The 5,752-nt window shown below is 44.8% G+C and overlaps 1 long non-coding RNA gene across 1 annotated transcript; it reads right to left on the minus strand.

Moving 5' to 3' along the window:
* Nucleotides 1–897: 897 nt before the first annotated feature.
* LOC135291285 (uncharacterized) lies at nt 898–4,875 on the minus strand. The gene is made up of 3 exons (XR_010354087.1): nt 4,731–4,875; nt 4,538–4,650; nt 898–1,419 (listed from the first exon to the last, which is right to left on the minus strand). It is a non-coding gene; the product is annotated as an uncharacterized LOC135291285 (long non-coding RNA).
* Between the last annotated feature and the right edge of the window lie 877 nt (nt 4,876–5,752).

Consider the following 5,752-nt stretch of genomic DNA (forward strand, 5'->3'; position numbering starts at 1 on the left):
GTAACCTTCCAGGGAAAAAACCCTAAAAACAACGAGCAAACATGGAATTAAGAGACCTAAGTGATGTCTAAGGATGAGGAGCTTAATCCAGTATCTGCTGAGATCCTTTTACTTCTCACCCTAACCTGAAAAGGTCTTAACTAGAAAGAGGACCTGGAATGTTAGACCGAAAAAGTGGAATTTCCTTCTGTCCCATGAGGACGGAAGCCCCAGCTCTGTCTGCAGACCAGCGGACAAAGCTGCATCACCCTCCTCCTCCCTGCCACTCTTGGGAGCAGCTGCGGCGTGGGATTAGAGGATTTTAGGAAAGGTGGGAAAAAGAAAGACCTCAGAGACAGTAAGGATAGTGAAATGCTTAAGCAGCAGAAAAGAGATATCAGCAGTAGCGAAGACATGAGAAATAGAGAAATAAAGCTATGTAGTTTGGCTTTCTAAGTTGCAAAAAGGTATATTTTAGTAAATATTTAGAAGGTTAAATATGAATAAGGCTCTGTGCTTTGTCTTTACTAAATGAACTATTGTATGAGAGAAAAAGTTGCTATTGTTTTAACCAAAGCTACGTGTGCTTCATGTGGTTGGATAGAACGACTGTCAATATGCTTTTGCTCTATGTAATTGGCTGACACTGGGTCTGAAACTATCTTATAATATGTTGCAACATTAAGTTTCCTTGGCGTTCTGTCTGGATAGCGAGCTGCTCGCACTGATCCATTGCCATAGCCATGTAATGAGACTGATGCTTCTTAAATAAACATCTCACGACGCTATTCAGGTGTGGTCCCATTCCGTTCGTGTCTGTAAATAGTTGCCAGCGTCAGAGCTGATTCTTTTTAATAAGGGCATTAAAAAGGAGAAAGATCTCCTGCCCATTTATTTCATTTGGAATTTCTGGGTTGATAGACAGTGCCCAGCAGGGGTCAAGGTTGGGGAAAAGGAGAGGTGATTGACAACCCACCAGGGAAGGAAATTTCAGGGAGAAATCAGGGGAAACTGAGGCAAATCAGGACATCATACCACAACATCAGACAGCTGTTTGGTTTTCATCTTGTTCAGCTGAAAACTCTTAGACATGTTTCTTGCTGTTTCAGGTAACAATGTAAGAAAAGCTGGGGTGGAAATTGAGAAAGGCAGGCTGGAAAGCAGCTGTTAAGTGTATAAAGGTGGTAAATAGAGGTAGATTAAGAAAGGTTTCCTCTTTGCAGCTCACAGCTCAGGTTTGGTTGAAGGTTTCCTGGTGCCGCTGGTGTTGTTTGTTGCCTTGTGCATTGCAAGCCAGTCCCTTTCTCATTCTGCTGCTGCAGAGCTTGACAGCATCTGATGTGATGGGAGTGTCCATGCTGTCAGCAAATTCTTCCTCCTGCCCTGGGGAAGCACCAGTCTCCCAAGGGGTTGCAGTGTTTATCAGGAGAGTCTATATTTCTGGATAGAAAGGTGTGCAATGCATCAGTGGTACCAGATTTAACACTGCACCCAGAATCATCACATTTTTGGTGGCAGCTGTCCCCACTGAGTGACACAGAACTCTTTTAATGGGGCATGATTTTGTCCCCTGGTAGGCTCTAATAAATAACATTGGTTTTGAAGTGGAAGGGGAATTGGGTAATGTTTGTTTTGTGTTCTGGTGTGAGAAAATGTGATGTGTTTTTCACAGTCAGCAATAAAAAACACCCTCAGGTGTTATTTTCCTAGTTAGAAAGAAGACTGTGTATGATAAAACACTGACAGGTGCCTTCATATTCAGCATGCTGACACACCATGCAGAGCACTCAAGCTACCTTGAAACTCATGGAATATGCTAAAACATTAAGAAAAATTATACCAAATAATTGGACAATTACAAAGTACTGAGAACATCCTTCATTTTACCAGCAGAAAATTACACCCTTAACTGCGAAGGTAATTTTGATAAAATCAACACTCTGGGCTATGAATTTATCAAGCAAGTTAAGGTTGATTACCATTACCTGATAAAAGCATCAAATTTTCAATAATATTGTATTACCATCATGAAAACCTCTTGCTCTTTCTACTTACCAAATCGTCTTACCTATTTGTGCAACAATTGCAGCATACAGGTTAAAATAGTAGTCTTGATTTTGCCATCAGTTAAATGGAGAAAAAAACCAATATTTCTGTGACGAGCTGAAAAGCTGTTTTGTAATTTTCATATTGCCTCGGGACCTTTGGAAGGAACCACTCTGTTGCAGGAAAAACACTGCACCTTTTTCTTCAGCTGGTCCAGGCCTTAAGTTTCATTTCTAAATAAAGCATGACTTTGAAATGAGGATGGCTGCCACCTCATTATTCGCTGCATGAAGTGTTCCCCCAGACTTCCCTAGGTTCATCATGCCATGATTTATTCCATCTTTTCATATTTCTCTATGGCCAATAAGTCTCCCTCCAGATGAAAACATTTTTCCTTGGCCTCTGCTTCCCCATTCCTAAATGGAGCTCCCTCCACAGTAAAATGGATATAATCCATGGTGTTTTACTGGGCAATGTATAATCACAGACTTCTGGGATCACTGAGGTTGGAAAAGCCCCCTAAGATCCTGTCCTGGGTTGACTATATGATGCTTTTATCCCCAATCGTCTTGTTCTGTTTCTACCAAATAATAAGTTTTACACCTTTAAGACTCTCTTCCAGACAGTGAAGAGGGGAGGGAAGAAGCACACAGTTTGTTTTCAGACTGCTCTCACTCCTCCGCATTCCTGCTCCTGGACTGTGTTGTCTGCAGATGGACAGACAGCCGGACAGAGCTCCTTTTTTCCCTTTTTCTTGCTTTTAGTTAGTTTTAGCCAGCTGAGGCAAAGAGGTTCCCTGGACTGTGATTTTTTTTTCCTTTTTTCCTGGACCTGTTCAAGCCTGCTCTGGACTGAACACCCAGAAGAGCACCCGCAGCTCCACCTGTGGCCCCTGGCTGGGCCTGGGCCGCGGCGTTTCCAGCACCAGAGAGACTGATCAGAGACTGAGTGAGCCGAGCTGCAACCTGGGGAGGGGACTGTTCTGAGTTTGCTTTCTTTGGATCAGTGAGAAGTTTTATTGTTTAATATTGTTTGGGTTCTATTGTTTAATAAACAGGTTTCTTTCCACTTTTTCTCCAAGGAGATATTTTCTCCCGAACCGGTTGGAGCGGGGAGGGGCAATTGAATCTGCTTTTGTAGAGAAGCCCCTTTGGGGGTTATCTCCCAAACTTGCCCTAAACCAGGACAAATACAGTTAGTGGCGCCCAATGCGTGGCTTGAGAAAGTGGAAAAAAACCCTTTATTGATTGCAGGTTTGTTGTGCTTGGTGTGTAGTAGGTTAAAGTACCCAGTAGCCATGTTATTTGAATTTGTAATGTCTCTTGGGGAGGCCTTTATGTGGCTCTGGTCTCTAGACCTTTTTGAGGTTTCAATACCTTTCTGGTCACTATGATTATTGTCCCTATCACGTAGTTTTTGCGGTAAAAGGGCACGGATTGGATTAGCTATTGTGTTCACCTTGGTGATAATGATTTATAGGGCATTTACAAAAATACTGGTGTCTGTTTACGATATGTATGGTTTATGGTTTCTTCGTCCTACCCTGCATCCCAGTTCTAGCAGTATGTTTTGGGAATTTATTAGTAATTGCACCCAGCTGGTTAGAGGAGGAGCAGGGAATGAGGCTTTCCAGCCTTTCCTTTCCTTCTTCTCCTTTGAATCTGTTATGTCACTTGTGGAGAATGTTCAGTTTCCCCTGAATGTTAAAGAGACCATCTTTCTGGCATTTAATCTGGTAGGCTTCCTCTATATGGTCTGCAGCTTCTCTAGAATGAGGGCTGAGATGTCTAGAAGAGCTGATGAGACCCCTGACCCAGAAGTAGACCCACGTGTGGAGAATCCTGAGTGGGGTGGAAAATGGGAAAATATGGGCCAAATCCTGAAGGAATTCTCTGACCCTATAGTCTGGGACTTTCCCTATGAACAAATTCAGAACCCAGCTGAGGTGGGGAAATATCTGAAAGAGAAGTATCTCAATGATGGCCCTAAGGAGAAAAGGATCATTGCAGTGAGCTGGGCCCTGGCATATGCTTATCGCACACTGCTAGATACTCTAGGGCAGCAGACAGAGGAAGGGGGGCAGGGAGATACATCAAGAGCTATCCCAGTCGCTCAGGTTGCAACCAACACCCCAGGCTCAAAGCCAGCAGCTAAACCACATAGTGAGCCTAAGCCAGCGGTTAAACCAAACAATAAGCCTCAACCAATGGCTGTTGCTACTAGCACTAGAAGTGGAAAGCAGCTGTATGGAGCCCCACACGACAGGCTGCAGAGGCCACTGAAGGAGAAGGTGGATCAAGCCAACTTGCTGAACTCAAAGCTGTTCAACTGGCCTTGGACATTGGTGAAAGAGAGAGGTGGCCAAAGCTCTACCTCTACACTGATTCATGGATGGTAGCCAATGCTCTGTGGGGATGGCTGGAGAGGTGGAAAGAAAATTGGCAGCGTAGAGGAAAACCAATTTGGGCTGTTGAAGAGTGGAAAGACATCGCTACCAGGGTAGGGAGGCTACCTGTGAAGGTCCGCCATGTAGATGCCCATGTCCCCAAGAGTAGAGCCAATGAGGAGCACCAAAACAATGAGCAGGTAGATCAGGCTGCAAAGATAGGGGTGTCCAAGATAGACCTAGATTGGGAGCACAAGGGAGAGTTATTCCTAGCTCGATGGGCCCATGATGCCTCAGGTCATCAGGGTAGAGATGCCACCTGTAAGTGGGCACGAGACCGAGGGGTGGATTTAACCATGGACAGTATTTCTCAGGTTATCCACGACTGTGAGACGTGTGCTGCCATCAAACAGGCCAAGAGGGTGAAACCCCTATGGTATGGTGGGCGGTGGTCCAAGTACAACTATGGGGAGGCCTGGCAGATTGACTACATCACAGTGCCTCAGACACGCCAAAGCAAGCGCTACGTGCTCACAATGGTAGAGGCCACCACGGGATGGTTGGAGACCTATCCTGTGCCTCATGCTACTGCCCGTAACACCATCCTGGGCCTTGAAAAGCAAGTCCTGTGGAGACATGGTACCCCGGAGAGGATTGAGTCAGACAACGGGACTCATTTCAAGAACAGCCTTATCAGCACCTGGGCCAGAGAACATGGCATTGAGTGGGTGTACCATATCCCCTACCATGCACCAGCTGCGGGAAAAGTGGAAAGGTACAATGGGCTGCTAAAAACCACCTTAAAAGCCTCAGGTGGGGGATCTTTCAAAAATTGGGAGCAGCATCTGGCAAAGGCCACCTGGTTAGTTAATACCCGAGGCTCTACTAACCGAGTGGGCCCTGCCCAATCAGAGCCTTTGCATAGAGTAGATGGAGACAAAGTCCCAGTGGTACATGTCAGGGGTTTGTTAGGGAAGACAGTTTGGATCAATCCTGCCTCGAGTACAGACAAACCCATTCGCGGGGTTGTTTTTTCTCAGGGACCAGGTTGCACATGGTGGATAATGCAAAAAGATGGAAGAACACGATGTGTACCTCAGGGAGATCTGATTGTTGGGTGAGAACCATGTATAAATATCACTGTTTGCTGAATGTTGCCACCATTGTCTGTGTATAGCTGTATATTAGATGTATAATGTATGTGTTTGTAGAGTTAGAATATATATATTAGTTTTAGTAGTAAGGTGACGATATGGGGATAAGGGGTGGAATGTCCTGGGTTGACTATATGATGCTTTTATCCCCAATCGTCTTGTTCTGTTTCTACCAAATAATAAGTTT

Source organism: Passer domesticus, chromosome Z (genome assembly GCF_036417665.1).
Source record: "Passer domesticus isolate bPasDom1 chromosome Z, bPasDom1.hap1, whole genome shotgun sequence".
In the NCBI taxonomy this organism is placed as follows: domain Eukaryota; kingdom Metazoa; phylum Chordata; class Aves; order Passeriformes; family Passeridae; genus Passer; species Passer domesticus.